The following is a 22,894-nucleotide window of genomic DNA, read 5'->3' as shown; positions in this document are numbered from 1 at the left end:
GCGTAGGAGAAATGGTAGACTTGGTATGGGCTTGTTATTATGTAATGGCAGGAAGGAGGTGAAGGGAACAAGTGAGCCCTAATCTACCCACCGCCCTGTCCCTGCCTACTTGCAACGACCCGCCCTAGGCGACGGGGTACATTTTGGCGGCGGTCCCTACGCTGTCTAAGTGCAAGTGAGTACAAACAGGGAACACGCAAGGGAAGGGGCAGTAGCCCACGGAACGCCGCGAGGAAACGGAGCGGTGAATGAGTAGTCAGGATCAGGATGAAGTGGAGTATACCAACGAGAGCACGGAGCAGGAAGCAAGCCAGGGGCAAAGCGAAGCAGGATAAGCGGAACTGAAGCAAGGCAGAAGCACGGCAGAAGCAGGCTGGAGCAAGGCAGCAGTGGGGCCAGGAATCCAAGAAGAATAACAAGCACTGAGGAAGAGAACACGGCAGGTATAAATGGACAGGGGGCGGAGCTAACTCCGACTGACCAGGCCGCGATAGGCTCTCCCACTCCTGAGCCTGCCACCCTGGTTGGTGGGAGCCGGTGTCAGTCTAAGAGGTCTGGCCTCAGGTGTCGACTGATTAATCCCGGCAGTATACACAGACGTAGTACCTGGCAGATCCTTTACAGTTTGGTTTTCGCGTGCCATGTCACATTTGCAGAGCCCCAGAGGTATCAAAGCAATGGAAACCCGCCAGAAGTGACCCCATTTTGGAAACTAAACCCCTCAAGGAATTCATTTATGGGTAATGTGACCATTTAGACCCCATAGTTTCTTCACAGAACTTATTTGAATTGAGCTGGGAATTAAAAATATATATATTTTTTCCAATAATATGTCATTTTAGCTCAAAAAATCTTATTTTCACGAGAAATAAAATACTCCATTTTGTTGCCCAATTTGTCCTGAGTGCGGCAATACCCCATTTGTGGTGATAAACTGCCGTTTGGGCCCATGGGAGGGCTCAGAAGGAAAGGAGCGCTATTTGTTCTTTGGAGTCCAGATTTTGCTGGATTGGTTTTCGGGTGCCATGTCGCATTTGCAGAGCCCCAGAGCAGTGGCGTAACTACCGCGGTAGCAGCAGTAGCGGCTGCTACGGGGCCCGGGGCTTGAGGGGGCCCGGTGGCGCCGCTAGCAGCCGTTATGGCTACTACAGCGGTAGCGTCGCTACTGTGGGGCCCGCGACGCCGAGCCTTACACAGGCCATCTCATGCCTGTAGGTGTCGCTAGCACCGGAGGGGGCCCCAGTGCTAGCGGCAGCCAAATACATGAATGGCCGGGCATGTTCCGTGCCTGACCATCCAGTGCCTTACAATGACACTGATTGGCTAGCGGCGCGATGACATCATCGCGCCGCTTCCATGCTTGGAAGGTGCTGATTGGCGGGGCAAGCAATTCTGCCCCGCCAATCAGCGTCATTGGAGGACGCTCGTTCAACTCCTGCAGACATGCTCAGAAGAGAGCATGTCTGCATCGCCAGTGAACAGCGTGGGAACCGGAGAATGTGAGTATGTCAAGTTTTTGTTTTTTTCCCCCTCATAAAAATGTGAATGGCATTATCTATGGGGGGGGGGGGGTCATCTTTATGTGGGCTATTATATATAGGGGGTCTATATGTGGGGCAGTAGCTACAGGGGGGTCTATATGTGGGGGTGTGGGCCATTATATACAGGGGGCTCTATATGTGGGCCATTATATACAGGGGGGTCTATATGTGGGGGTGTGGGCCACTATATACAGGGGGCTCTATATGTGGGCCATTATATACAGGGGGCTCTATATGTGGGCCACTATATACAGGGGGGGTCCATATGTGGGCCACTATATACAGGGGGTCTATATGTGGGCCACTATATACAGGGGGGTCTATATGTGGGACACTATATACAGGGGTGGGTTACCTGTGGGGCACTAGCAACAGGGTGGCTATATGTAGTGCACAGTCTACAGGGGTGGGCTATATGTGGGACACTATATACAGGGGGAGCTATATGTGAGACACTATATACAAAGGTGGGCTATACGTGGAGCACTAACTATAGGGGAAGCTATATGTAGGGCAGCACGGTGGCTCAGTGGTTAGCACTATTGCCTTGCAGCTCTGGAGTCCATATGTGGGCACTATCTACAGGGGCTTCTATGTAGGTCACTATCTACAGGGGACATGTTGTGTGTTTGTGACAGTTATATTTAGATGTGTTGAGAATTTTAACTTCGTTTTATAGGTGCAGAAATGTTTTAAAAGTGAGAAGCTGAAGACATCTAAACGGAAAACTGCAGAAATGGGCCATGGCCGGGAGAAATCCATCATAGATGTCTGAACCGGAGGGAGAAGAAAAGAACTAGAATCTGAGACGTCACCGGTGAGTCACTTAATGTAAATGTTTATTCTGCCTCTAATCAGTATTGTAGTCACTGTATGATCTGCAGCGAGATGATGGTGATAGGATTTTTTTTGTGAAACCGCATCTCCCAGCATATCCTTACCATTGTTCCGGCCATGCTGGGAGCTGTAGTTATACGCCGTACAAACCTATACGCAGTGGCGTAACTACCGCTATAGCAGCCGTAGCGACTTCTACAGGGCCTGCAGCATGAGGGGGCCCGTGCCACCCGCCGGCACGGCCCCCTCCCATGGCCGCAGGCTCCGCTAGCAGCCGCTATGGCTGCTACAGCGAGACGCCACTGAAGGGGTTGTTCCTACATAAGACATGTATCCCCTATCCACAGGATAGGGGATACATGTGTGATCGCTGGCAGCGATGAGGAGAACGGGGGACCGAAAGTCCCCCCTAAGTTCTCCATGACAAACCTCGGGTCTGTGTCGGCAGCTCCGTAGAAATGAATGGAGCGCCGGTCGCGCTTGTGCGCATGCGTGACCAGCGCTCCTTTCATTTTTATTGAACTGCGCAGACGCCGGAAGTCCGAGGTTAGTCATGGAGAACTTCGGGGGACTTTCGGTCCCCCGTTCTCCTTATCGCTGCCAGCGATCACACATGTATCCCCTATCCTGTGGATAGGGGATGCATGTCTTTTGTAGGACAAACTATAGGACGTTTTTTTTGGGGGGGGGGGCTATATAGCGTTATCTACAGGGGGGGGCTGTATGGCGTTATCTACAGAGGGAGTCTGTATGGCGTTATCTGCAGGGGCTGTGTATGGTGCTATCTATAGGGGGGCGCTGTGTGGTGGAATCTATAGGGAGGCACTATCTACAAGGGGGGGGGGGGTTGTGTGATACCCAGCAGAGGGGGGGCCCCAGTCAAAAGTTTGCTATGGGGCCCAGTCTTTCCTAGTTACGCCCCTGCCCCAGAGGTATCAAAGCAATAGAAACCAACCACAAATGACCCCATTTTGGAAACTACACCCCTCAAGGAATTCATTTATGGGTGTTGTGACCATTTTGACCTCATAGTTTTTTCACAGAACTTATTTGAATTGGGCTGGGAATGAAAACAAAATTATTTTTTTCAAATAATATGTCGTTTTGGCTGAAAATTTCTTATTTTCACAAGAAACAAAATACCCCATTCTGTTGCCCAATTTGTTCTGAGTGCCGCAATACCCCATTTGTGGTGAAAAACCTCCGTTTGGGCCCATGGGAGGGCTCAGAAGGAAAGGACCACCATTTGGCCTACTGGGGATTTTCTAGTGCGAAGTCATGTATGCAGAAGCCCCTGAGGTACCAGTACAGTTGAAACCCGCAAGAAGTGACCCCATTTTAAAAACTACACCCTTAAGGCATTCATCTAGAGGTGTAGTGAGCATTTTGACCGGAGACCTACACCCCATAAACTGTAATGTGGGTTCTCCTGGGTACGGCAATACCCTACATGTGGCTGTTATCAGCTGCCTGGGCACACAGCAGGGCCCAGAGGGGAAAGACGAGGGGGGATAAGCTGTGCGGAGTGCATCAGGGTAAGTAAAACTGGGGTAGATTAAAAATCAAGGACTGTATGATACATCTTAAAACATTCTTTCATACAGAGCTCTGGTTATTCGGGACACGTGTCACATTGATATATTGTGTCATCCCTTATCGCCCTCTTATAGCAGACTTTGCACCTCTTTTGAATTTTTCCCTTCTTGCCAGTTTGGGGAACTTCTCCTGGAAAGTGTTGCCACCCTGGTATGATGCGTGTGGTCCCACTTCCAGAAGTACTGGGTGCCCCCCCCTTCTTGGTCCCTAAAGATTAGGTTCTTGATAATTACCTCTTGAAATTCCAGGAAAGTTCCCGTCTGGCCTGCACATCGACGTATCACGTACACATTGTACAATGTCATCTGTATGATGTGCCCGGCCAGCTTCTTATACCAAACCGCATGGCGCTGTAGGGCTTCAGGACTTGATCTGACAAGTCCATCCCTCCCATGTACCTATTGTAGTCCAGGATGCAGTCTGGTTTGGGGGTGGCCTTTCCTTCATATATCCTAAACCTGTAGGTATACCCTGATGCACTCTCGCACAGCTTATACATCTTCACGCCATACCTCTTACCCGGCAGGTACTCGCGGAATTGAACCCTCCCTTTAAAATGTACCAGGGACTCATCAATAGAAATACGCTTCTGTGGGGTGTATGCTTGGGAAAACCGGTCACTGAAACGGTCTAATAGGGGTCTCCGTTTATACAAACGGTCAAAACTGGGGTAATCTCGGGGTGGGCACGGCTCATTATCAGTATAATGTAAGAAGCGAAGTATTGCCTCATTTATTTATTTTTTAGGTTACAGTTCAGTTCTGAAGTTGCTTTGAGGGGCCCATATATTAGAAACCCCTATCAAACACCCCATTTTAGAAACTAGACCCCTCAAAGTATTCACAACAGCATTTAGAAAGTTTATGAACTCTTTAGGTGTTTCACAGAAATTTAGAGCAAAGTAGAGGTGAAATTTACTTTTTTTTTTTGTCAAAAAATCCTCTTTATACCATTTTTTTATAACACAAAAGGATTTATCAGAGAAACGCAACTTAATACTTATTGCTCAGATTCTGCAGTTTTGAGAAATATCCCACATGTGGCCCTCGGGCGGTAATGGACTGAAGCACCGGCCTCCGAAGCAAAGGAGCACCTAGTGGATTTTGAGGCCTCCTTTTTATTAGGCACCATGTCCGGTTTGAAGAGGTCTTGTGGTGCCAAAACATTGGAAACCCCCCAAAATTGACCCCAATTTGGAAACTAGACCCCTTGAGGAATCCATTGTAGTTTTCTTGGGGTGCATGCGGCTTTTTGATCAGTTTTTATTCTATTTTTAGGTGGCGTGGTGACTAAAAAACAGCAATTCTACTATTGTTTTTTTATTCTATTTTTTTTACAGCGTGCACCGTGCGCTATAAATGACATATTCACATTATTCTGCGGGGCGATACGATTACGGCGATACCAGATGTTTACAGGTTTTTTTTATGTCTTATGGCGTTTGCACAATAAAAAAAGTTTTGTAAAAAATCATTCACTTTTTGTGTTACCTTATTCTAAGAGCCATAACGTTTTTATTTTTCAATCAATAGAGCGTGCGAGGACTTTTTTTTTGCGTAACGAACTGTAGTTTCGATCAGTACCATTTTTCGGTACATGCGACTTTTTGATCTCTTTTTATTCAATTTTTTGGGAGGTGAAGTGACCAAACAATTGTGATTGTGGTACGGTTTATTAATATTTTTTTTTACGGCGTTCACCGTGCGGGATAAATAACGAAATAATTTTGTAGTTCAGGCCATTACGGACGCGGCGATACCAATTATGTATAGTTTATTTGTTTGTTTATATATTTTTATCAATAATAAATGACTGATAAGGTAAAAAGTGGGACTTTTACTTTTATTACTTTTAAAACTTTTATTTTCTTATTTTTACACATCTTTTTTTGAACTTTTTTTTTACTGTATTACTTTGTCCCACTAGGGGACTTGAGGGCAGGAGGCCCTGATCGCTATTCTAATACACTGCACTACATGCGTAGTGCAGTGTATTAGAACTGTCAGCTACTCACTGACAGCAAGCATAGTGACGTTGTCAGGACCCACTAGGCTTCCGTCTATGGCACAGCCGGACGCCATTGTTTGGTGTCCGGTTGCCATAGTCACCATCGCCGGCCGCTATCGTGTAGCAGGCCGGCGATGGCAGCTTAACCTCTAAAAATCCGCGATCTCTATAGAACGCGGCTTTTAAGGGGTTAATCAGCGGGGACACAGCGATCGGTCCCCGCTGTAGAAGCTGTGACAGCTGCTGTACGAGACAGCAGCTGTCACAGCTCCTGTATGTGTCGGGAGGACGGCCGAAACGGCCGTTACTCCCTAGACGTACTATTAGGTCATGGAGCGTGAACGATACAGCTGCCATGACCTAATAGTATGTCCAGGAGCGGGAAGGGGTTAAAGGTGGTGACTGACTCCATCTTGGTTGTGCTCTTCCCATCTGTCCAAGGCTGTTTATAAAACTGGTGCCTTCCTTTATTTTTTAAATTTCGCCATGCCTGGTTGTGTACATGTGGTATCCCAGAGGATGCAGATGTTATGAGAGGACCTGATGGGGGTAGTAGATCTCCTAATGGCTGGTTTATTAGTGATGTCACAGTCGAGGCAGTGGGGTCCTACCCTGGGCACCTCTCTTAGGACACACACACCAAGTCAATTGTCAAAAAAATGGAAAGCAAACTCAGACACAGTTCTCTGCTAACCAAAAGTCTCTTTACTGAGGAGAACTTACATAAAGTGCAGCAATAATTCACAGCAATGCAGTCTCTCATTACAAGTATAGTGGAGTGTGCATGTGAGGAGGACCCATTGTTAGCTGACTTGCATGGATATGCTTGTGAGGAGTGATGCTGACACAGTACTTTCCTCAGATTATGTAGTTTATGGTTTTGGGGGAGACACAGTCCTTATTATGGCTACAGAAGGGATCTGCACCGGTTGGCTCCCGGCGGGTGAGTAACTTGAGGGAAATGTAGTTACTCACGGTTACTGGGCCGCGGTATTCGACAGCCGGACGCGGACCTAAGACACGTGACTTGGAAACCACGGAGCACTGGACTTGAACGGAGGCCTCCTTTAAGGTCCAGGATTGCAGAAAGGCTCCTCTTGAAACTGCTCCTTTCTGGCAGAAAGATTCTCTCCTTCTCGGAGGCGGTAGAAATTTATATGTTATCCCCTCTGTATGGACTGGTGAAGGGTCCTAGGAATATCTGTGCTTTGCATGGGCCGTGGTATTCACCATGCAGCTCCTAGGCGTGGCAGGTAGGTAGCTGTTGATTCCCTGCCATCTCTTGCACAGCATGGGTTGCTGGCACCTTACACTAGACTCCCCAGAACTCGTCTGCCCTGGTTTTCCTGCCCTCTGCTAAGAGGTAGGCTGGGCTACAGTCTCCACCCACAGAATACTAGAAGTTTCTGGAGGGAAAACTGGTTATGACTCAGCAGTGATTTAAATCCTACACTCACATGCACTTACAGTGGGTCAACCATAGATGGCAGCAAATGATAATATACACAGTGTATGCACAGGAAATACATGACAAAACAGAGGCATACTGACACACAGTACTATTACATTATGACAAACCTACTACCATACGACAACTACTCCTATTATGGAAGAAGGGAGTGTACTGGGACACTACATTTCTCCCCCTCTTAAGGAAAGCCGTCCTCAGTGCCTCTTAGTTGGAGGATGGTTCCTGTAACAACAACAGAAGGAGAGGAAACACAAGAAGAAGCACATGTGCATGGAACCGGGTGGTTACTCAGAGAGCACTGCTGTAGGGATAGAACCTTTCAGGCATTATTAGTATAATATCCATAAGAACAACACTTATTGGCAAACATGTTAGTCCGTAACATTAGGGCAACAAACATAAGGATTCCCAGAGGCTCTCTGGCCCTATATGACATCACCAAGTGTCCAAAGGTAGTGAAAGTCTCTCTGGGGAGAAGATGTTCATGGCTTTGCAGCCAGGCACAATGGTTTAAACAGTTGCATGAAAAACCCAACAGCATGGCTTTGTGGGCCAGGTACCTTGGCTTAAACAGTTGCATAAAGTAAGGTAAACAGGTAAATCCTAGATATGTTAGGCGTATAGTGCAAGAAGACATATGTTATAAAGTGCAAGATACTTGTAAACATGACATAACTTTTTACAAGTTAGCTGGTGGCCATTTGGGCCTAGTCTCTGGCAAAATATAGCTTAGTCTTTGCACCGAGCAGGTGGTAGGCCTTTGGTACTTCGCACTGATCTTCTAACTTAGAGAGGCTCTGTCACCAGATTTTGCAACCCCTATCTGCTATTGCAGCAGATCGGCGCTGCAATGTAGATTACAGTAACGTTTTTATTTTTAAAAAACGAGCATTTTTGGCCAAGTTATGACCATTTTTGTATTTATGCAAATGAGGCTTGCAAAAGTACAACTGGGCGTGTTGAAAAGTAAAAGTACAACTGGGCGTGTATTATGTGCGTACATCGGGGCGTTTTTACTTCTTTTACTAGCTGGGCGTTCTGACGAGAAGTATCATCCACTTCTCTTCAGAACGCCCAGCTTCTGGCAGATCACGCTGTGACGTCACTTCCCCAGGTCCTGCATCGTGTCAGACGAGCGAGGACACATCGGCACCAGAGGCTACAGATGATTCTGCAGCAGCATCGGCGTTTGCAGGTAAGTAGCTACATCGACTTACCTGCAAACGCCGATGCTGCTGCAGAATCATCTGTAGCCTCTGGTGCCGATGTGTCCTCGCCCGTCTGACACGATACAGGACCTGTGAGTGACGTCACAGCGTGATCTCTCGAGAACACGCTGTCTGCACTGCCAGAAGCTGGGCGTTCTGAAGAGAAGTGGATGATACTTCTCGTCAGAACGCCCAGCTAATAAAAGAAGTAAAAACGCCCCGATGTACACACATAATACACGCCCAGTTGTACTTTTACTTTTCAACACGCCGAGTTGTACTTTTGCAAGCCTCATTTGCATAAATACAAAAATGGTCACAACTTGGCCAAAAATGCTCGTTTTTTTAAAAATAAAAACGTTACTGTAATCTACATTGCAGCGCCTATCTGCTGCAATAGCAGATAGGGGTTGCAAAATCTGGTGACAGAGCCTCTTTAAGTAGTTTCAGACTCAGACGTTTGTTCAGCGTCTCTGAATTCTCCTGTTGGTTCAATGATATCTTCAGCTGGAGTAGAATAATTTCTGCTTTATCCAGGGAAAATGAGATGAGGAACCCACATGAGGTCCTGGAAGCACTCTTGGTGTAACAGGTAATGAACTCTCTTCAACTGGAGGTACTACAAGAGGTTGGAACTCTAGTTGTTCTGATGATAGTGGACTTTCTTTTAGACATAGCTTCAGCCGATTCCGGTGAACAACCTGTGGTTCTCTTCCTGCTTTGGTAATCTGATATACAGTATACATCAGATTCTGGAAATGGGATAGCCATAATGGTATAGGGGTCACAAAGGATTTTATCAGCTTTCGCGGCATCATGCGGGTCCACTTGCAGCACAGCTTTGAAAGTCTCCTGGAGGGCTAAGGCATAGTCCCTGAGAGTCTCACCTGGCTTTTGTCGCCTTGCAAAGAATCTCACCTTGACCGCAGTGATGGACTGCGTCTCAAAGTCGTTCTGCAACTTGTCTAGGATCTGGTTGACAGTATTTTTGTCAGATGGGGGCCAGGACTGGTATTCCCTGGCAGCAGCACCCTCAAGCTGGCCCAGGAGCAATTGCACCTGCTGTTCTGCAGTGAGAGGATAAAACTTGAATAAAGCAGTCATTTTCTCCCTAAAGTCCCTGAGGGTGTGCGGCTCACCTTTGTAGCGTGGTAACCATGGTGATCACAGATAAAACAGCATACTGAAGGGCATGGCGAAGGCTGCGGGTGGTGGAATAGCGCTGGCGCCAGGCTGGTCACTGTTGCTAGGGTCAAACTTGTTGTTGAGCACCACTATGAAGATAAGTGACACTGTCCCTTGAAGAAAAGCTTGGATGCAACAATGAGGTTACTGTCTCTTTAAGAAAAGCTTGGATGCAACAAGGAGGTTACTGTCTTTTTAAGAACGGCGGTGCAGCAAGTAATAGCTCAGTCTCTGATTACTGCACACCTGACAGAAGTGCTCCCCCTCTTTATGATGAGCACTCACCACTGTAGCTGATGCACACTCTGCAGCTGGACTCACTGCTGGAGGACAGGTGAAGATGCTTGGCAGCAGCAGCAGGCACTGTAGGAGCAGCAATACTGAAGAGACAGCTGGAATGTTGTAGGGCCGGAGGGTTCTCTGAATCCTAGGCAAGATGGCGGCGCCCAGAGACTTCCTCCTGTGGGTCCGGCTGGCTTTTCTGTCCCCCTGTGCAACACAGGTTGGTGACTTTTAGTTCCTCCTGGGAGCTCAAGCAGTCTTGGACAGGCTCAATATGCAGGTGGGTGGAGTTAACCACTTGCGGCCTGCTCTGGCGGTGCCGCGTGACCAAATGGCGCAGAAAAGATGTTGCAGGTTGTGTGAAACAGGCGGACAGCCTGACAGTAACAATGCACAGCACACACAGAGTAAACAGTTCAATCCAGCAATTACTGGCAAATAAAGGGTTAATGACACTTGAAAAAGTCTATGTAGCAGGCACACTGAGGTGCATCCTGTTCGTGACACCAGAAATCGACTTGTGGTATCCCAGAGGATGCAGATGTTATGAGAGGACCTGATGGGGGTAGTAGTCCCCCAAATGGCCGGTTTATTAGTTATGTCACGGTCGAGGCAGTGGGGTCCTACCCTGGGAACCTCTCTTAGGACACACACACCAAGTCAATTGTCAAAAAAATGGAAAGCAAAATCGAAAAGTCTCTTTACTGAGGAGAACTTCCATAAAGTGCAGCAATAATTCACAGCAATGCAGTCTCTCATTACAAGTATAGTGGAGTGTGCATGTGAGGAGGACCCCTTGTTAGCGGACTTGCAGGGATATGCTTGTGAGGAGTGATGCTGACACAGTACTTTCCTCAGATTATGCAGTTTATGGTTTTGGGGGAGACACAGTCCTTATTATGGCTACAGAAGGGACCTTCACCGGTTGGCTCCCGGCGGGTGAGTAACTTGAGGAAAATGTAGTTACTCACGGTTACTGGGCTGCGGTATCCGACAGCCGGACGCGGACCTAAGACACGTGGCTTGGAAACCACGGAGCACTGGACTTGACCGGAGGCCTACTTTAAGGTCCAGTCAAAAGGTACATGACAAAACAGAGGCATACTGACACACAGTACTATTACATTGTGACAAACCTACTACCATACGACAACTACTCCTATTATGGAAGTAGGGAGTGTACTGGGACACTACATATATGTATACAGGCTTATGCAAAAGTTTGGCCACCTTTTGTCAAATTTTTATGTTCTGTTGATTTTGTAAGTAAAAATTTAACACAACCTCTACAGGAGAAAATAAACTCAATGATGACATTTCTGCACATTTGAATGCACTATTAATATTGTGAATCTGATCATAGTAAAAAAGTGAAATAATATTTTTTTTTTGCTAATCCATTTAGCAGAACACTTCTAGTCCAATAATATTATTTGATTTTCTTGCATGTTCAGCATGTATGAGATTTGTCCACAGATTTTTAATTCTGACTGCCTACCAGGATTTGGTCATGTAGTAAAATCCTCCCTCAATTCTCAATATATTTGCAGTGCCACTGGCTACAACACAATACCAAAATATGACGTTTCATCCCAGGAGACCGCTGCAGTCTAGAATTGGCTGCAGCAGTGGTCACGTGGGATGAAATGTCACTCTGATTCCGCCTGTTTACCCCTTAGATGCATTGGCTAATTGCGACCTCGGCATTTAAAGTGTTAGGGCTCATTTACACGAGCGTGTTATACGTCCGTGCAACACGCGTGAAAATCACACGGACCTATATTATTCTATGGGGCCGTGTAGACAGGTGCGTGATTTTTACGCAGCGTATGTCCGCTGCGTGAAACGCACGACATGTCCTATATTTGTGCGCTGTTCGCGCATCACGCACCCATTGAAGTCAATGGGTGCGTGAAAACCACGCATGTCACACGGAAGCATTTCCGTGGGACAAGCGTGATTCGCGCAACAGCACTGTAAAGGATGAATGACAACAGAAAATCACGCAGCCGCGCATCATACGCTGATGACACACGGAGCTGTTAAGTGCCATTTGCGCATGCAAAACGCCGCATATTTTGCATGTGCAAAACGCACACGCTCGTGTAAACCCGGCCTAAGAATGAGGGGGACGGCTCCCTCTGATGTGCCATCGCTGGGTGCCGATCGTGGGGTACCAATGGCCGTCATGGTAGCCTGTGGGCCTAATGACGTCCCTCAGGTCTTCCATCTTTGCCTTCCTCTGGCAAGGCTTCATGGGAGAATGTTAGAAACAATATATGAAACATGATATACTGCATTAGTATTGCAGTATATCATTTAAGTGATCCAACGATCGCTGGTTCAAGTCCCCTAGGGGGACTTCTAAAAAAGAAAAAAGTTAAAAAATATCCCTTTTCTTACTTTTTCCCTAAAGTAATGTTTATAAAAATAAAAGTTAACATAACTGGTATCACCGCATCCGTAAAAGTCCGAACTATTGCAATATAATGTTGTTTCTTGGTCACCTTAGCTCCCCTAAAAATGGAATAAAAAGTGATCAAAAAGATGCATGTACACTAAAATTGTACCAATAAAAACTACAGCTCGCCCCACAAAAAATAAGCCCTTACATTGCTCAATCGAGGGAAAAATAAAAAAGTTATGAGTCACAGAATATAGCGACACAAAACAATGTTTATTTTAACAAATAGTTTAACAAAAAGTGTTAAGACATAAAAAAGTATTCATTTAGTATCGCCGTAATCGTATCAACCTGTAGAATAAAGTTAACATGTATTTTTTACCGCACGATAGATTCTGTAAAAACGAAACCCCCAAAACCATGGCATAATCGCTGTTATTTGCCCATATCCCCCACAAATATATATTTTTTCAGTTTCCCAGTAAATTACATGGTAAATTAAATGATGCATGAAAAACTACAACTTATCCTGCAAAAAAATAGCTTTCATATGGCTGTGTTGATGAAAAAATAAAAAAGTTATAGCTTTTGGAAGGTGGGGAGAAAAAAGAAAAAAGAAAAAAAAAGAAAATGATCTCTGGTGAGATGGCTGCCAGCTGCCGTTTCCAGGCAGGGGCTACTTGGAGAGTAGGCTACGCATGTGCATGGCTCTCACCATTTTGTTGTATGGGAGTTACGGAGACAGCCGAGGAAGCGCCTGCTCAGCTTTCTTCGTAAGTCCCATAGAACATAATAGAGAGATGTGTGGCCCCCTCACTACGTAGTCCCCACCTGGAATTGGCGGTGACCCCCTTTCTCGATATAGGTGCGGGTCCCAGGAACTGAGCCTGCATCTATCAGTCATTTATGGCTGTGGATATGCCATAAACGTCTGGGACAATTACATGCTTAACAGTTAGGGTATGTTCACACGCCCTATTTACCGACGTAAGTCAGGGACTTTACGCCTCGAATTACGCCAGAAAAAACGTCTCCAAACCGTCTCTTCAAAAGACGGCGCGTAAAAAGACGCCCGCCTCAAAGAAGTGCATGTCACTTCTTGGGACGTAATTGGAGCCGTTTTTCATTGACTCCAATGAAAACCAGCTCCAATTACGTCCGTAAAAGACGCCGCGAAAAACGCGTGCACTTATCAAAACGTCTGAAATTCAGGAGCTATTTTCGCCTGAAAACAGCTCCGTAATTTCAGACGTAATTGGCGTTGCCGTGTGAACATACCCTTATGTCTAAGCAAAACAAACATCTAAGCATCGGGAATAAAATAATCATGTGTACCACAGAAATCAAGCTCGAATTGATTTGTTTTTTTAGATTTCCCTTTTCTGAGTAACTTTCTCAGGAAATTTGATTATTTAAGGAGAGAAAAAGGCTTGATTGACATCTGCGATTTTTGACGCGGTTATTCCATCTTTAAGTTGAAGAGATAGCTAATAGAAAAGCCTAAAAAAACCTTGCCAAAAAACACGTGTGGTGCAAAACCACTTGAAAAAACCGGAGCTGATTTTTCCTGCCTGCAAAAAACTCTGTGTGAACATACCCTTACAGGGCAGCATATTATGGTGGCAGATCGTCTTAAAAGCCAAATTTGATTCCCCTTTTAATATGATATCCAGAACAGAAATTAGATGATCTTCAGGGTCCAACAAGCTGATATTACTGGGGAAAGTCGCAGCCAGCCAAACATTTTCCCTGCAGCAGTTAATGTAGTATTACATGGTGGCAATTAAGATTGATGGGCATCCATGAAATGCAGGGACGGCTCATATCACATCCGTATGTACTGATATGGTATATGGACAAGGTTGTCCTGATGCCACAAGGTTGTCCTGATGGGACAACCCTTTTACGTTATGATGGTGGCAGCATCATGTTGTGGGGATTTTCTGCAGTAGATCCTAGAAGGTTTGTGTAAATAGAGGGTAAAGTAAATGCTGCAAAATACATAGAGATTCCAAAGGAATACTTGCTGACATATTCAAATGCACTGCAGTAAGAAAGTTATTTTCCAGCCAGACAAATTATAATATAATTATAAAGTACAGGGATCGAGTGAAAAATAGGCTCTGAACTTGTTTTCATTGGAATAAATACTACAAGAATGTCTCCGGTCATACCGCATACGATGTATACATTCAGCATATGCACCAGTACATACAGTGAAGGAAATAAGTATTTGATCCCTTGCTAATTTTGGAGGTTTGCCCACTGTCGAAGACATGAACAGTCTAGAATTTTTAGGCTAGGTTAATTTTACCAGTGAGAGATAGATTATCTAAAAAAAGAAAAAGAAAATCACATTGTCAAAATTATATATATTTATTTGCATTGTGCACAGAGAAATAAGTATTTGATCCCTTTGGCAAACAAGACTTAATACTTGGTGGCAACACCCTTGTTGGCAAGCACAGCAGTCAGACATTTTTTGTAGTTGATGATGAGGTTTGCACACATGTTAGATGGAATTTTGGCCCACTCCTCTTTGCAGATCATCTGTAAATCATTACGATTTCGAGGCTGTCGCTTGGCAACTTGGATCTTCAGCTCCCTCCATAAGTTTTAGATGGGATTAAGGTCTGGAGACTGGCTAGGCCACTCCATGACCTTAATGTGCTTCTTTTTGAGCCACTCCTTTGTTGCCTTGGCTGTTTGTTTCGGGTCATTGTCGTGCTGGAAGACCCAGCCACGAGCCATTTTTAATGTCCTGGTGGAGGGAAGGAGGTTGTCACTCAGGATTTGACAGTACATGGCTCCATCCATTCTCCCATTGATGGGGTGAAGTAGTCCTGTGCCCTTAGCAGATAAACATCCCCAAAACATAATTTTTCCACCTCCATGCTTGACAGTGGGGACGGTGTTCTTTGGGTCATAGGCAGCATTTCTCTTCCTCCAAACACGGCGAGTTGAGTTAATTCCAAAGAGCTCAATTTTAGTCTCATCTGACCACAGCACCTTCTCCCAATCACTCTCAGAATCATCCAGATGTTCATTTGCAAACTTCAGACGGGCCTGTACATGTGCCTTCTTGAGCAGGGGGACCTTGCGGGCACTGCAGGATTTTAATCCATTACGGCGTAATGTGATACCAATGGTTTTCTTGTTGACTGTGGTCCCACCTGCCTTGAGATCATTAACAAGTTCCCCCCGTGTAGTTTTCGGCTGAGCTCTCACCTTCCTCAGGATCAAGGGTACCCCACGAGGTGAGATTTTGCATGGAGCCCTAGATCGATGTCGATTGACAGTCATTTTGTATGTCTTCCATTTTCTTACTATTGCACCAACAGTTGTCTCCTTCTCACCCAGCGTCTTACTTATGGTTTTGTAGCCCATTCCAGCCTTGTGCAGGTCTATGATCTTGTCTCTGACATCCTTAGAAAGCTCTTTGGTCTTGCCCATGTTGTAGAGGTTAGAGCAGGGGTGGGCAAACTTTTTGACTCGCGGGCCACAATGGGTTCTAAAATTTGACAGAGGGGCCGGGCCAGGAGCATTTGGAGGGAGTGTTTGGGCCGGATATACTAAAGCATTAAATGTAGTGTGTGCAAACCTCATAGCACAGTAAGAACACTACAACCCAATTTATTAACTGTCTTTCAAATGTGAAAAATAGCCCTTATCAGTTAATAAATTTGTCTCAAGGAATATGCAAGATATATTTACATACTATTTCGCAGATACTGGGAGGAGGAAATGTAAATAGATTAAAATAACATACGCACTGTGATTTATCAAGAAAAAAGTTCTGTTGACTCTGTAAATTAGCTGCCAACCTCTGAGCAGTAGCCGCCCGTTCTTGTGTTGACTGCTTGCTAGCATAGTTTGCATGCTTCGTGGCAAAGTGACGGCTGATATTGTACTCTTTGAAAACCGAAGGGCTTAATGGTGACGTGAAACGAAGTGAAAATTAAAGTGAAATAAAGAGAAATACGCGCCACATTAACCCCTTAATGACCGGGCCATTTTGCACGTTAATGACCAAGGATTATTTTTTGTTTTTTCATGGTCGCATTCCAAGAGTCGTAACTTTTTTTTTATTACGTCGACATAGCCGTATAAGGGCTTGTTTTTTGCGGGACGAGTTGTATTTTGTAATTGCACCATTTTTAGATGCTTACAATATATTGATTAACTTTTATTAACTTTATTTTAGGAGAGAATTGAAAATAAGCAGCTATTCCAGCATTAATTTTCACGTTATAAATTTATGCCCTTTACTATGCAGCATAAATAACATGTTACCTTTATTCTACGGGTCGGCACGATTACGAGGATACCAAATATGTAAAGGTTTTATATGTTTTCCTATGTTTGCACAATAAAAACACTTTTAGAAAAAAATTACTTGTTTTTGCATCGCCGCGTTCCAAGAGCCGTCATTTTTTTATTTTTCCGTCGATGTGACCGTATGTGGGCTTGATTTTTGCGGGCCAATGCGTAGTTTTCATTAGTACTATTTTGGGGTACATAGGACTTATAGATTAACTTTTATTTTATTTTTTATGGGGGGAATGGGAGAAAAGAGAGAATTTTGCCGTTGTTTTTTGCGGGTTTTTTGGACGCCGTACATCCGGCGGTTTCATTAATGTGTTCATTTTATTGGTCAAGTTGTTATGATCGCGGGGATACCATATATGTGTACGTGTGATTTGTTTTGACACTTTTACTGAATAAAACCACTTTTTGGGCAAAAAAAGTAGTTTTATTTGATTTTGACTGTAATTATTTTATTTTTTTTCAACAAACTTTATTTAACTGATTGACATTTTTTTTTTAAGTCCCACCAGGGGACTTCACTATGCGATGTGCCGATCGCATATATAATGCTTTGGTATACTTAGTATACCAAAGCATTATTGCCTGTCAGTGTAAAACTGACAGGCAACCTGTTAGGTCATGCCTCCGGCATCGCCAAACAGGCAGTTGCGGAAGACAGACCTGGGGGTCTTTGTTAGACCCCCGGCTGTCATGGAAACCCGACGGCGACCCGCGATTTGTTTGCGGGGGCGCCGATCGGGTGACAGAGGCAGCTCCCTCCCTCTGTCAAACACATTAGATGCCGCTGTCACTATTGACAGCGGCATTTAATGGGTTAAACTGCCGGAATCGGAGCGCGCTTCGATTCCGGCAGTTGCAGCAGGAGCCAGGCTGTGTATAACAGCCGTGCTCCTGCCGCTGATCGCGTGGGTACACTGGCAGTACCCGCGCCATCACAGGACGGATATATCCGTCCTCCTGCGCGAACTAGCAGCTGCTGAGGACGGATATATCCGTCCTTCGGCGTTAAGGAGTTAACAACGGTCAATGTGTTTTGAGTGCGCCATCTATTGGGAAAACGTGGGCATTGCAGGGAAAGGGGAAAAAAAAGGAGGTTTTTACTATGATTTGGACAAGTTCGGCGGGCCGGATTAAAAAGCCTAATGGGCCGTATGTGGCCCGCGGGCCGTACTTTGCCCATGTCTGGGTTAGAGTCAGACTGATTAATTGAGTCTGTGGACAGGAGTCTTTTATACAGGTGACCATGTAAGACAGCTGTCATTAATGCAGGCACCAAGTTGATTTGGAGTGTGTAACTGGTCTGGAGGAGGCTGAACTCTTAATGGTTGGTAGGGGATCAAATACTTATTTCTCTGTGCACAATGCAAATAAATATATATAATTTTGACTATGTGATTTTCAGTTTTTTTTAAAATATAATCTATCTCTCACTGGTAAAATTAACCTAGCCTAAAAATTTTAGACTGTTCATGTCTTTGACAGTGGGCAAACTTACAAAATCAGCAAGGGATCAATTACTTATTTCCTTCACTGTAGTCCCGGCACATATGCTCAATGTGTCTATAGAGTTCTGTAAACCCAAAAGAGTGACCTGTTTGCGTCTGCCGAACAGTTGTGCCTCACTATACCTTTTTTTAATTGTATAGGACAGCATAGTCTGCTGCGTTTTTGTAAACCGTGGGCGACCACAACATAACGTATAAAGGTAGATCGTTTTTTACATGGGAGCCTATGTATGACTGTGACTAGAGTGTGCAAGAGTTCAGAGATTTCCTCGGCATATACACTGAACGTAAAGGCAAAACGTGATGTAAACTGAGCCTAAATCAAACAAAAATAAGAGCTGTGTGCCATCTAGTGGTAGAATAAAATATATCAACTACATGTAAAAAAAAAATAACCTTTTGGCAAGTTTTTCTGTCGGGGTACTTTTTTGTGCTTTTGGTATAATAGATTGAATAGAACTGAAGTTGAGGCAAGTAGTGATATTTTTTTTTTGCGTGGATGTGATGTCTAAATCCACGGCGTTCTACATTATAGAACTTTAACAAGTATACTGTATATTCATTACAGCCTGTGTTCAAATCAGTTTTTCCTGAAGTAATTTTTTATTTTTTTTGTCTCACCAAAGGTGTTTCCTTCCATCTTCTAACATTTGCATGCAAAAAAGATTTCCATTGCATTACCATGCCAATTAATCTCCATAAAGGTCCCGTGAAAACGATCAATGAGGCATCAGCGCTCATTTTCTCCTTTCACTAGGAGCAATGATTATGTAGGCAGACGAGCGATCGTCCCCATACATTAATATCGTCAGTATGTCTCCCTGTTTACACAGGTAGATGTGCTGCCAAAAACGATAATATTTAATGCTGCATAAACCACAGGATCAGCCGATGAACGAGCGTTTGATCATTCAACGGCTCATTATTGCCCTGTTTAAACAGGGCAATGATTGGGAACGAGTGTTCATATGAACGCTCATTTGCCCGATAATTGGTTTGTGCAAAAGGCCCTTTAGTCTAGGTATACTATTATTGGATAATTATCTAATGATATTATCCTTAGAGTCTCTACTCCTGACAGAAGAAGGTGCCCTATTAGAATGTAATAAATAGTTTTAAAAGTTGTAAGGTATCTACCCACTATCTTGTTAGGGAAGCAATAGGTAACTATTCTGGTTTGTAGATCTTGAAAAAATACTTTGTTCCCCTTTCTGGGGCTGGAGATGTTATAGATACTTAAATCTCCCACTGGGCTGTCCGGTAGTACCTGTCAGACGGCCCTCCTTATCAGTTCATTTAGCATTTAAGGTATAAGACAGATGTTTATTAATACAAATTGAAATCCAATTTTCTGTCTTTTAGCGGATGAGTCCATCACTGCCGCCACCAAAAGCCTGTGAATTCTGTGCAATCCCTACTGAAGGAGATATCCAGATTTTTATCTGTATTTTTTGAGGTGGCTCAGGACCAAGTAGCATTAAGAGACAACAAAAGCCCTTTAAGATCTATGTTATAAGCCGTCATCATGTTGGGTTGGCCAATATAACGCCAGTTATAACATGGTATTTAAAGGGCTTTTATTTGAATGCTACCTGCTGAGCTTAGGTCTCATACACGCAAACGTATTGAAAACAACTGCCATGAAGTGGCACACAGGAAGTGCAAAATTATTGGATGTATTCTCCCTAACAAGTTTTGCACTTCGTCTTTATATCATTGTTGTCTTTCACATCCTTGATCACTTTGCTTAAAGTGATTGTTCCAAACACTCTTTTCCCCTAAAATCTCCCAAAGAGGTAGAAATTGTCACCGAAAGGGTTTACAGTTTAGCAGATGTACCTTTTTTACAGCTTTTTTGCCCCACCCCATGCCGAATCTGAGGGATTTGGAGAGGTATCCAGAGGAGGCACACATGACGCTAAAAAAGGTTGTTTACTACAAGTCCCATAATGCTTTGCATTTGCCTCTTCTTGATCGGCCCTTCTCCAGCTATCTCATCACTACTTGCATAGTCTCCTTTTCCCCCTGCTGTGATCAAAAGGACAAGCACAATAGTCCCTGCACGTACTGAATCCCGGCAGGATTGCAGTTCTTTACATCCAAGTATGTCAGCTCATTACTCTCCCTCCCAAAGACCTGGAATGTTTAGAACACTACATTTATCTTTTCCTTCCCTCTCCTTGTCATACTATACTGTTAATGATCAGCTTTCTCAGAGAGAAAGTCGACTACAAGTGACAGACAAGGAACAACAGTTAGATTAAAGCGCTGTTACATAGTGAGAACCAGCTGCGCAGTCCCTGTATATGCGCATGGATGTCCTCTAGTGAAAGCATCACTGTTAGATGTTCAGAAGGAACAGTTGGGGCCGCCAATCAAGGCTAGTAAGTGCAATATGTTAGGATCTATAATTTTTTTTTTATAAAAAAGTAACATTTGGGAAAATTATTAGTTTTTTTTATAAGGGAAAATGTAACTGTCACGTTCATTCATAGGACAACCCCGTTAAAAGTTTAAAGGGGTAGTCCACTTTTTAGCAAATTATTGTTATTTATAATTAAGTTATACCATTTTTCTCTTCTTTGCTACCACTGCGAAGGGGAGAATTTTTTTTAACCCGTTGGAGGAAAATGTTATGGCCCAGTTTGTGGAAGACCCGACTAGAGGTGAAGCTCTGTTGGATCTGATCATTTCTAATAATGCAGAGCTTGTTGGGAATGTAAATGTTCGTGAAAACCTCAGTAACAGTGATATATAGTTACATTTTACCTATACTGTAAAAAACAAACACAGGCTGGAAGGGTAGAAACACTTAAGTTTAAGAAGGCCAATTTCCCCAGGATGAGGGCTGCAATTCATGACATAGACTGGGAAGAACTAATGTAAAATAATGGGACAAATGATAAATGGGAGATCTTAAAATCCACTTTGTATAATTATAGTGTAAAATTTATTCCTATAGGTAACAAGTATAAACAACTAAAATTAAACCCCACATGGCTTACACCTTCTGTAAAAAGGGCAATACATGACAAAAAAAGGGGCATTTGAAAAATACAAATTTGAGGGTACAGCTGCAGCCTTTGTAAATTGCAAAGAGCTTAATAAAATCTGTAAAAAAATTTAAAAGAATCAGCAAACATACAAAATTAAAGGCAGGTGGCCAATGATAGCAAAACAAATCCCCAAAAATTCTTAAATTATATAAATGCAAAAAATCCAAGTTGTGAACATCTAGGGAGTTGGTCACAGGGGATCAAGAGAAGGCAGAGTTACTAAATGGGTTCTTTAGCTCTGTATATAAAACACAAGAAAGAGCAGCTGATATAGCCGGTGCCAGTGCTATTAATATATCAATTAATATACTGAATTGGCTGAATGTAGATATGGTCAATGCTAAGGTAAATAAAATAAATGTGTACAAGGCTCCGGGACCAGATGGGTTACACCCAAGAGTTCTTAAAGAGCTTAGTTCAGTTATTTCTGTCCCCCTCTTCATAATATTTAGAGATTCTCTAGTGACTGGTATAGTGCCAAGGGACTGGAGCAGGGCAAATGTGGTGCCTATTTTCAAAAAGGGCTCTAGGTCTTCCCTAGACCAGTAAGCTTAACATCCATCGTGGTAAAAATGTTTGAGGGGTTATTGAGGGACTATTTACAGGAGTATGTGACAAAAAATATCGTTACAAGTGACAGTCAGCACGGTTTTACTAAGGACAGAAGTTGTCAAACCAACCTGATCTGTTTTTATGAAGAAGTGAGCAGAACCCTAGACAGAGGGGCCACTGTGGATATAGTGTTTTTGGACTTTGCAAAGGCTTTTGACACTGTCCCCCATAGACGTCTAATGGGTAATGAAGGACTATAGGTTTAGAACGTATAATTTGTAATTGAATTGAAAATTGTCTCAAAGACCAAGAAAATTGGCTCCAGAGAGTTGTGGTCAATGATTCCTACTCTGAATGGTCACGGGTTATAAGTGGTGTACCCCAGGGTTCAGTGCTGGGAACACTATTATTCAACTGATTTATTAATGATATAGAAGATGGGATTAATAGCACTATTTCTATTTTTGCAGATGACACCAAGCTATGTAGTATTGTTAAGTCTATGGAAGAGGATTGTAAATTACAAGCCGATTTGGACACACTGAGTGTTTGGGCATCCACTTGGCAAATGAGGTTTAAAGGGGTTGTCCGAGATACCAACATTTTTTCAAAAACTGTGTCATACATTACCCCTTATACAGACAACCTAAATAAAGCATTATTTTTAAAAAAAATTCTACTTGGCACATTTCTTCTTTGAATTCAGCACAGTTTGTTTACATGCAGTTCAGCTCTGGTTTGTTGATCTTTCCTTGTTATGAAACTTTTTTCCCGTGCACGCTCATTGCAGGCTGCAATGAGCGTGCACGTACCTTCCAAGAGTTCACGTGAGCTGTCCTTGCTCCTCCCCGCTGACCTCCTTCACTGCACTTGCCTCCTTGCTGACATTCTTGAAGGATGGTGACCGTTATCCCCCATTAT

This window comes from Rhinoderma darwinii, chromosome 5 (genome assembly GCF_050947455.1).
Source record: "Rhinoderma darwinii isolate aRhiDar2 chromosome 5, aRhiDar2.hap1, whole genome shotgun sequence".
In the NCBI taxonomy this organism is placed as follows: Eukaryota; Metazoa; Chordata; class Amphibia; order Anura; family Rhinodermatidae; genus Rhinoderma; species Rhinoderma darwinii.
Note: the sequence above shows the minus strand (reverse complement) of the source record.